The sequence below is a fragment of the Molossus molossus genome, unplaced genomic scaffold (genome assembly GCF_014108415.1).
Source record: "Molossus molossus isolate mMolMol1 unplaced genomic scaffold, mMolMol1.p scaffold_m16_p_2, whole genome shotgun sequence".
NCBI lineage: Eukaryota > Metazoa > Chordata > Mammalia > Chiroptera > Molossidae > Molossus > Molossus molossus.
Genome location: NW_023425355.1, coordinates 120,992,531 through 121,002,304, shown reverse-complemented (window position 1 = coordinate 121,002,304; position 9,774 = coordinate 120,992,531).

Sequence of the window (9,774 nt, the reverse complement as noted above, 5' to 3'; positions counted from 1 at the left end):
ACAGCAGTATAAACATCTAAATAATACAGTCAGCAATATCTAATTGAAAATGTAATTTTAGCATGTTAATATGGTAAAATATTCATTCAATTCAGGAAATTCTTGGGTCTGGTGTTCACAAAATATGGAAAACGGAATCATAATTGTGTAATATAAGGTCATAAAAGGCATCTGGTCTCCATCTCCAGCATATAAAGTGATTTAATTTGTTCACTGAAGAGTTGCATTCCTTATGGACTTGGAAGTATCACAATTTTTTGTAATTATGGATAAATAGTATATCTTCATTTATACAAGCAATCGATATTTTATTTAAAAATTTGGTAAAATATGTATTATTTTCTAGGGAGTCAATGTTAATAAAAATATTTTTCAGAGGGCATTTATAAAATTCTATTTTATTTCTATAAATAGCTTATTCCTGGATGTCAAGTAATTTAAATACTTGAAACAATTTAAAAAATGTGAAAATAACATTTATTTCTCTTTCAATGAAATGTATGACATCTTCTTTCAATTTTCTTAACATAGTAATAGAATAATTTATTCAAAACCTATGTTTTGTCTGCCATAAGCAAAATTGACCAGTTTTAATAAAAAATAAATAAATCCAAATAGATCATTTGGATAATTCAGATTATCAAAGAAGAAAAAAGAAAAAAAAACAAACAAGCAGACCAATGAACAAAAAGACAATGACAGTTTTCCTTAATTATTCTTTTCATTCTGGTTATGTATAAAGTATAACCACAAAGACATGAGACACATATAATTATATATATACCCATGTTTATATATATAATAAGTTCTGTACTTCAAAGAGGCCATCTTTCAAGGCTCTGCCCCCTTCTAAAGAAAATTCTTTTGTTCAAAATATTTTTTTAATTCCTTGGAAATGTCCTCTAAATCAGTGACTTGTGCTAACTTTGTTATTAACATTTTCAGGAGGCAAAGTTCTGTATGTTTTTAGGTTATTTCTATGAATTAGATTAACTTCTGGAATGGAGAGTTTGTGAGCACTGAGCACCTTCCAAAGAATATCTCCCTGGCTCACCCCAATATGTCCAAATTTCACAAATTATTTTGAGAATAGAATCTTTGTTGGACTAAGTGAAAAGATCTGCACAATGATCATTTTTTAGACTTCAAGTATAAAGTTTTCACATATTTGTTTTAAAAAGAGACTATCAAATTAAATAATACCTACTATATTAAAAAAGATATTCTAATTTGAAGCTGATTATTTTTGCAACAAACCTCACTTCATATTTTAATGCTGAGTAATAAATATTTCCATTTGCATTAAGTTATTATGATTTCATATGAGAAATATTATTTCTTACATTTAATTAAGAGTAGCTTTTACAGAAGATTAAACTTTTTTCTGTAAATAAGGTAATTGGATTATTTAGCAATTTAACTGATAATAATGGCATTCAAATTACCATTTTAAAATACAATCAGAGATCAATAAAAATACCTTAATACTTTAAGAATATCAGAAACACCAAAAATTTCCAGTAACTCCTACTGAGAGGCAATGGCCATTTAATATTCATGGCATTCTGGATGCAAAATATTGTTCAGGGGCATCTAGGTACAGACTCTGTTTTCCCACATACGGATGTTACCATATTGATGCTAAATTGCATCCAAACCTAGAAAAGCCCAGCTCTCAACATACATTTTGTATTACTCATATAAGTCCTCCCTGAAGAGATCCACATGCTGAATACAAAACAGCTATATAAAAATAATAATTGAGCTTACCATATCTGGTGAGATCCTCTTTGGCACCACTGTGTCACTGGAAACCGTGTGTCCTCTCAGGTTCCCTAAACACAAAAATGGCTTTGCTTATTAGCTGCAACTGTGGCCATCTTCCTCCCAGTAAAATTTGGAATCCTTGGTAAGATAAATCAGAATTTTGTGCAAATGTTATAAAATAAGTATGTATCTATATTTTTTTATTATTTATTTATATATTTATTTATTTATTTAATCCTCACCCGAGGACTTTTTTGCATTTATCTTCAGACAGTGCAGGAGAGGGGGAGAAAGAGGAAGAGAGAGAGAGAAACATCAATGAGAGAGAGACACATCGAGTGATTGCCACCCACATGACCCCAACCAGGGCCAGGGACAAACTGCAACTGAGATACGTGCCCTTAGCGGGAACTGAACCCCGGACTCTCTGGTCCACGGGTCGACATTCTAACTGCTGAGCCAAACCGGCCAGGGCTGTATCTATAATTTTAATGCTAATAGGTAGTATTCTACTCCAAGAGTTCAGTGGATTATACTATGGAGAGACAACATCCTTCCAATGCCTCTTCTCCTGAAGTGTTTGAGCTGAAGTTCAGACATGATGAATTTCTTGACAGTGTAAGTCTGATCCTTCAAACTTCTCCATTCTGCCCCTCACCTTAAATTATTTACAGCTATAGGTCCTTAAGCACTTCATCTAACTATTTATCACACGCAATAAAGATATTCATTCACAATCTAAAACAATGGAACATTGGAGGAGTATAATTATATTAAATGAAAAAACACAATAAATTGCAAAATGGGTATAGATGGACTCAACTTTCTAAATAAGCAGGATACATGTAGTAAAAGGAATAAGATAACATATTAGCAATATGAGAGAATAAGAATTTGTAATAAAAGAGCAAAGGGGGAATATTAATATAAAATGTAATAGTTGAGCTCTGGCCAGTTTTCTCAGTGGTTAGAGCATCGGTCCACAGTCCAGAGAGACCTGGGTCTGGTTCCCGCTAAGGGCACGTACCTCAGTTGCAGTTTGTCCCTGGCCCTAGTTGGGTGTGGGAGGCAGCCACTCGATGTGTCCCTTTCACGTCGATGTTTCTCTCTCTCTCTCTCCTTCCCACTCTATCTGAACAAAAATGGAAAAATGTCCTCAGGTGAGGATAAAAAAAAAAAATCAATAAAATGTAATAGTTGATGAAGTAAGATAAACAATACAATGTACACAGATAAAGAAACATTTGTCAATTTAACAACTAGGCTGAGATACTTCCCTGGAAGAAAAATACATAAAATAATAAAAATTATAAAACAAAGGTTAAAAACATATGGATGACAGCCCTGGCTGGTTTGGCTCAGTAGTCAGAGCATCAGCCTGCAGACCAAAGGGTCATGGGTTCAATTACTCATCAAAGGCACATACTTGGGTTGTAGGTTTGATCCCCGGCCCTGGTTGGAGTCGTGTGGGAGGCAGCCAATCAATGTGTTTCTCTCACATCCATGCTTCTCTTTCTCTCTCTCTCTCTCTCTCTCTCTCTCTCTCTCTCTCTCTCTCTCCCGCCCTCCCCCACCCTCCCCCACCCTCCCATCCACTCTATCTAAAAATCAATTTAAAAAAACATCCTTGGGTGAGAATTAACCAACAAAACAAAACAAACAACAACAAAAACATATGGATGATAGAAGTAGAAATTCCAAAATTCAAATACTATGAATCCTGGATAGAGAAAAACAAAAATGTCGAAATAGAAATATTTGAAGAAATGCTGGATATAATATAATTCTATAATAAATATAATTCTGAAATAAATGTATAGCTATAAGGAACAAATAAGAATGTCAGATCGCAGCATAGAGAGATCTGGAGAGTATTATGCCAAGTAAAACAAGCCAATCAGAAAAAGACAAGTATCACATGATCTCACTTATTTGTGGGACCTAATAAACAAAATAAATTGATGAACAAAATTGATCAAAAGACTTGAAAGTAGGGAACAGACTAACAAACCTCAGAGGGAAGGGGTGCAGAGGAGTGGGAAGAGATGAACCAAAGAACTTACATGCATATATGCATAACTAATGGACACAGGCAATACTGTGGTGAAGGCAGGGGTGGAGGGGGTCAATGGGGAAGAAAAGGAGGGACATTTGTAAACTTTCAACAATAAAGACAAATGAAAAAAATAAAAGAAAAATGTCAGATTGAAATAATTCATTGAGTGACAAAGATGATAAAGGACAACAAAAATTTAGTAAAATTTAAGAATATCCGACAAAGAAAAAATTATAAAGATATTTTAGTGAGAAATAATATATTTCATATGTAGCAAGATAAAATAGAAGATGATTTTTAATTATTTAAAAGATACAAAATTTTGAATATGAAATGTGTCAGTTTCAATAAAATTATTAAAACATGGGATAATTAAGATATTTTTAGGAATCACAAGACCATAGAAAATTTGCCATGTAAAACTCAAATAAAACAAAACAAATGTTTAGTAAATTATTCAAATAAGAAGATGGTAAAAAAAATTTCCAGGTAATATTACAAGACATGTGGCAGCAATTTTGAACAAATATCTTGATGAAGTTGTGTATTTCAAAATAAATAAAAATATACATACATAAGTACTTACCTAAGAGAAAAGAAGAGACATTATATCCTTTAAAAACCACCCTTAAAATTTATAAAACACTAACATAGTATTAGTTTGAGAGGTGGGTAGAGCACATGAGAAGATGAGAAAATTCTTAGCTTTTAAGGCGGGTCATTTTTTCTTTTTTTTTTTTTATCCTCACCCGAGGACTTTTCTACATTTATCTACAGATAGAGTGGGAGGAAGACAGAGAAACATCGATGTGAGAGAGACACATCGAGTGGTTGCCACCCACACAACCCCAACCAGGGCAGGGAACAAACTACAACCGAGGTACATGCCCTTAGAGGGAACCGAGCCCAGGACTCTCCGGTCCGCGGGCCAGTGCTCCAACCACTGAGGCAAACTGGCCAGGGCAATGAGGGTCATTTTTAAAAGTACATTCTTTAAAAGAAACACAAATAACCCTAAGAGAATGAAAAGTTTGAATGTATAAAGATATAATAAGATCTTACTAACCCCCAAAACTGGTGTGTGTATACAAATACAATAGCCTCTGAGAATAAAAATTTCCAGGAAAATATAACAATTATAAATGTGTATTTTCGTGGATACTGGGTACTTCCACCAGATCCTTCATCTATAATAAAAACATACCTCGGAGATATGGTGGGTTCGGCTCCTGACCACCTCAATAAAGCGAGTTGTAATACTTTTGCTAGTGGAGGGTTCTTGTCTTCATTTTGTAAAAAACACACACCTGTGAAGCTCAATAAAGCTATGTGCAATAAAACAAGGTATGTCTGTACTCCCCCGCTGTTGGGACTATTGTAGGTAACAGCTTGCAGGTGAATCCTTCTCCTTATTATTGCCCTCAACTGAAGAGTGTTGCCTTGCCTAAGGTCACAGGTAAATTCAATGACTAACCAATGCAAAAATATAAAGGCCTGGCTTACATTCCAAGTTTGGGGTGACCCTACAGAGTCATCCTAAATCTCAGACTTTCTTGTGAGATTGGCTGAGTCTTTTGTTGTGACTGCATCACAGTCCATCTTCTTCCTCTGCTAAATACTACCTATTTCAGCCTTCCACAGTGGTGATATTAAAAGTAATTCCTGAGTAGCAACCTCCATTTCCAAATCTCCTTTCTAGGGTTCCTGGATTGCAACAGTTGGTACCTGAATTGTGCCGGAAAGCAAATATTAAGATGATACTTTGGAACTAATAACCTGTGGCTCAGCAAGCAATGAGAACTTCATCACTGGAGGAAGATGGAGCCCTGAAAGCACCTGGTGGCATGTCACTAGTTAAAACCTTCACCCAGCCCCGGCCGGTTTGGCTCAGCGGTTAGAGCATCGGCCTGCGGTCCAGAGAGACCCGGGTTCGGTTCCCGCTAAGGGCATGTACCTCAGTTGCAGTTTGTCCCCAGCCCTGGTCAGTCGTGCTGGTGGCAGCCACTCGATGTGTCCCTTCACGTCGATGTTTCTCTCTCCCTCTGTTCCTCTCTCCCCCTCCTGCTCTACCTGAACAAAAAATGGAAAAATGTCCTCGGGTGAGGATAAAAAACAAAACAAACAACAAAAAAAAACTTTCACCCATGATGAACTGGAATAGTGTACCATGGAAGGGCATCTACTAGCTGGAGTAATGTACTGGACATATGATAAGTATAGGGGAAATACTAGTCATAATGAAATTAGATGTATGTTTCTGGGAACAATAAATTCTTGAAAGAGACAATGAAAGACTGAGAGTAATCACAATTGAAGGATAAGTGTGAAAATCAAAGGGCCTCTTAGCAGTACAAAAAAATATTTTATTTCCTGCTAGAAGAAGCAAGAAAAAGCTGAGGATCAAGCCCAGGGCCAAGAGTAGCAGGGCTTGAGATATATTTGACTTCTCAACCAAAGCAGTTTGCCATGCCAGGGTCAGGTCCCTACTGGAAAGAGTTGGACCTTGAGTGTGATATGGAAGACACCTAAATTGATGCACTGGAGAATCTTGAATTTCCATATTCCCCTGAATGCTTTCATCATGCAGAAAAGGCTCACTTTTTCTGGTTAAAGTCTATCACTTCCACTTTTCTTGAAGATGATCCGAAGGCCTCTGCCTTGCAAGCAACAGATGTCACCTTTAGAATTTATCTTTACCAGTAATCTTGGCCATTGACTCCAAAAACTCAAGTTCCATATGACCTAGGCAGAGAAATGTTGGCTCTCTTGAGGAAAAAGAGACTATATCCCAAAGGAACTACATGGTTGCATGACCTAGTCAAAGAAAAAGCACTTCTTGAGTGGGGTTCTGGATGCACTGGATGAAGAGGACTGGAGAGCTGGACATAAATTTGACTAGTAAAGAGAATATTTTCCAGAGTACTGAATTTAACACCCTAGGAAGGACCCTGTAAAAGGTATTAACTTGCTGCTAATATGACTCTTAGAAGTCTGGAGAAGTTACCTTGGGTCACACCAAGTGAAATATAAATGCTAGAACTGCCAGGACAGAGAGTGTAACAAAGGATCAAAAGTCTCTGAGAAGAAGACATGCTAGAGTGATATGCTATCTGAGGATGTAAAATCGCCATAAAATTTTGTTATATGAGGAGCCCAGATAATGTTCTGTTTATCAGAGCAGCAAGGAATGCTCTAGTATGGGAGGCAACCATATCATTGTGCAACTCAGTGGTGGCTATTGTCAATCAGCCAAGGCTGATATCAGGAAATTCTGTTATTAAAATGAGCTACTTGATAACAATAAGGATGATAGTTTCCTAAATAAGAGACTATGAGACTGTGCTTAAACATTAGAGATAAAGTTGGCACAATTATTTTAATAAACAGCAAACTTAGAGTGACAGCAAAAGTGTCCTGGTTTACAGAGGTTTATAGAGAGTTATTGGAAAATGACATCCTTAGAGGCAAGAAAGATGAGCAGCCAATAAGGGCATTGATCAATATATGAAACTAGAATAAGTAAAAGATAGATAATCAAGAGACAGAGGACAGCACCACCCAAAAGCTCATGATCTCTTCCCTAGTTTCTGAATCAGAACCAGTTTTAAGACCAGAAGTATACTGATTGAAAGGGAATCTGGTTCCTTAGGAGAAAGAATTCTTTAACAAGGCAGTATGGTAATTATTCTTCTACTCCATCCCCAAAACATCTATATCCATTTACTTAGGTAATTGTACACTGGAAAAATAGAAATACTCAAATAATTCAAGTACTCTTAGACATAAGCTCTAAGTTTTGTTTTTGTTTTTTAAATTTTTTTTCCTTATTGATTTTAAAGAGAGAAGGGAGAAGAGAGAGAGATAGAAACATCGATGAAAGAGAACATTGACTGCCTCCTGCATGCCCCCGAATGGGGATTTAGACACAACTTGGGCATGTGCTCTGACTGGGAATTGAACAAGCAATCTCTTGGTGCATGGGTCGACGCTCAACTACTGAGCCACACTGGTGCGGGCAAGCTCTAAGTTTTTATTGATACTTGTAGACCTAATATATAATCATTCTACCCCTGTTGGTGAAGAAATATATAGGGACCAGGTAGTATGTGAAATTCTGTTCTATGCAGGCTTAGAATGTTCATGGGTTTCAATGACCCATCTGATGGTAATTTCCCCATTTCCTCAATGTATAATTTAAATGGACATATATGGGGATTAGCATATATCCCATATTAGTGTGTGTTTGTTTTTTTTCCCTGTGAAGACCTATTATAGTGTGGATTCTCTAAAACTTCCTCTAACATTTTCCACCACTCAGCCAGCTGAGACAGTAAAATAGATAGATATCAATACAGGTATGTGTGTGTGTGTGTGTGTGTGTGTGTGTATATATATATATATATATATATAAATAATCAACATCCCAGGGAGAATGCAAGTGATTAGATGTGCCAACTGTATATACCTAAATGTTGCAGTGGTTATATTTCCATTTAATTCACCAGTCTGGACCCTCAACACTCAGACAGATTCTAGATGATGTGTTAGTGAACTACAAATTCAACCAGGTATTAGCCCGGATTGCAGCTGTTCATACAAGGTATATTATCTTTGCTAAAGCAGATTAACAAAGCCTTAGTACACATGGCCATTAATCTGGAGGATACATTATCTTTTGTCTCTATCAGGAAGAGTTCACATTTACCTGGAATAGAAGCTCTCCTACCCTCTCTTATAAAATAATCAGAGTAGAACTGGACCATCAGGGCATGCTTCAGAATATTATATTATTTCACTGTATCATTTATATCATATTATTTGGACCAGATTATGAAAAAGTGGCAAATACTTTGGAGGTGTTTATAAGGCATGTGCCCTCAACAGGGTAGAGGATAAACTCCTTAAGGATTCAAGTTCCTGGAATATCAGCAAAGTTTGAGAGTGTCTATTGGCCTAGGGCATGTAGAGGCCTCTTTCCCAAAATAAAGAACAAATTCTTTTATCTTACACATTCCACTACGAACAAAGTGGCACAGTGCCTCGTAGCCCACTTTTTGTTCTGGAATATACTATGCAAATAGCAACCACAGCAGAACTATAGTAGCAATACAAATATAACATAAAATAGACTTAAATATTACTTGAGGTAAAATGGTTCATTTTGTAATGATAAAAAAAATCAATCCATTAGGAAGGTATAATAATTGTAAACATATATGTATCTAATAACCCAGTACCAAATAGATGAAAGAAAATCTGACAGAAATGAAAGGAGAAATAGGCAATTTAGTAACAATAGTTGAAACTTCAAACCAATATGTTCAATAAGGAATGAAACACCTATGTAGAAGATAAACAACTTGGACAATACCATAATTCAACTATACTTAACAATAAACTCCATAACATTCCACTCAACAAGAACAGAGTATATATTCTCAAATGCAAAGAAAAATTCTCCAAGATAGACCATAGACAGGACAAAATAAGCCTTAATAAATATAAAAGTATGGACATACCAAGTGTGTTCTAAAATCACAATATAATGAAAATAGAAATCAATAACAGAGTTTTGAGAAAGTAAAAAATATGTGGAAATTGCAAAACATGTCCCTACAGAATGAGGCTTAAAAAATAATCAAGCCCTGTCTGGTTTATTTTAGTGGTTAGAGCATTGGCCTATGGACCTAAGGGTCACGGGTTTAATTTCTGGGTAAGGGCACATACCTGGGTTGCAGTTTCAATCCTGGACCTTGGTCAGGGTTCTGTGGGAGGCAATCAATCGATGTGTCTCACATTGATGATTTTTTTCTCTCTCTCTCTCCCACCCTCCCTCTCTTCCACTCTATCTGAAAATCAATGGAAAAATATCCTCAGGTGAGGATTAAAAAAATAATAATAAAATAAAGGAATCAAAAGGGATATTAGAAAATACTTTTAGATTAATAAAA